This window comes from Haplochromis burtoni, unplaced genomic scaffold, assembly GCF_018398535.1.
Source record: "Haplochromis burtoni strain Fernald_Lab_line unplaced genomic scaffold, NCSU_Asbu1 Contig_89, whole genome shotgun sequence".
Lineage (NCBI taxonomy): Eukaryota > Metazoa > Chordata > Actinopteri > Cichliformes > Cichlidae > Haplochromis > Haplochromis burtoni.
In genome coordinates, this window is record NW_024582450.1 from 2,172,284 (window position 1) to 2,173,313 (window position 1,030).

A 1,030-nucleotide genomic window follows, 5' to 3' on the forward strand; every position below is an offset into this window, starting at 1 on the left:
AACCAAGAAAGAAAGAAAGAAAGAAAGAAAGAAAGAAAGAAAGAAAGAAAGAAAGAAAGAAAGAAAGAAAGAAAGAAAGAAAGAAAGAAAGAAAGGAAATGCCATGGAGACAGGTCAGTGAAGAAAGAGAAATTATCTGCATTTAACAATTGGTGTTATCTGTGGAACTTTCTTTCAGATAGTGATGTGATCTCATCCTGCTGCACTCCTTGTTTTCTCTTTTGTCTTTCATTGTCTCTCTGTCCCCTTATCTCAATGGCTTTCCTACACATGATGAATCACCAGCAGATTTTAATCTCACTCTTGAACATTATTGCTCTGTGTCAGTCATTAGTCTACTTACTCATGTGTTCAAACAATTAATCAGAGTCGTCTATATTGTAGAGGACGGTGAACTCATTTGATGGACGCGTCTGTGTGTGATTGAGCTGGTAATGAAAATGCCCTACAGTAAGACTCACAAACCAAACATATAAAGTTAGGTATGTAAAATCTGACACAGCAAAAATGCTAAAAAATAATATGCAGCATACTTTCACCCCCCACACACTTACAACACGAGAGAAACAACATCGAACTCAACATAAAACTATAAAAAAGAAAAGAAAGCAAAGAAAAAGATCCTCATATTGTCTCACTTTTAAATATTATAATATTTTTAACAAATTCTTAACTTTGTGCCTCAATTGAATATAATGAGGATCTGACGTGGGTACGGCAGCATGGTATACATGTACACGCTAAGCTTAATATGCCAAGTCACACATAGAAAACTGGATGAATAAAACACAATTTACCAAAACACAGTGGAAATAACCGTCAAGAGTTGGGACATAATAACTTTACAGTAATTTTACATTGACTCTTGGAGGGATCAGGTCACTTCCTGAAAGTAAATTTTATTTCTAAAGCTAAACTAAAACTAAAGTGCTTTAAACACAAACAAACAAACAAACAAACAAACAAACAAACAAACAAACAAACAAACAAACAAACAAACAAACAAACAAACAAACAAACAAACAAACAA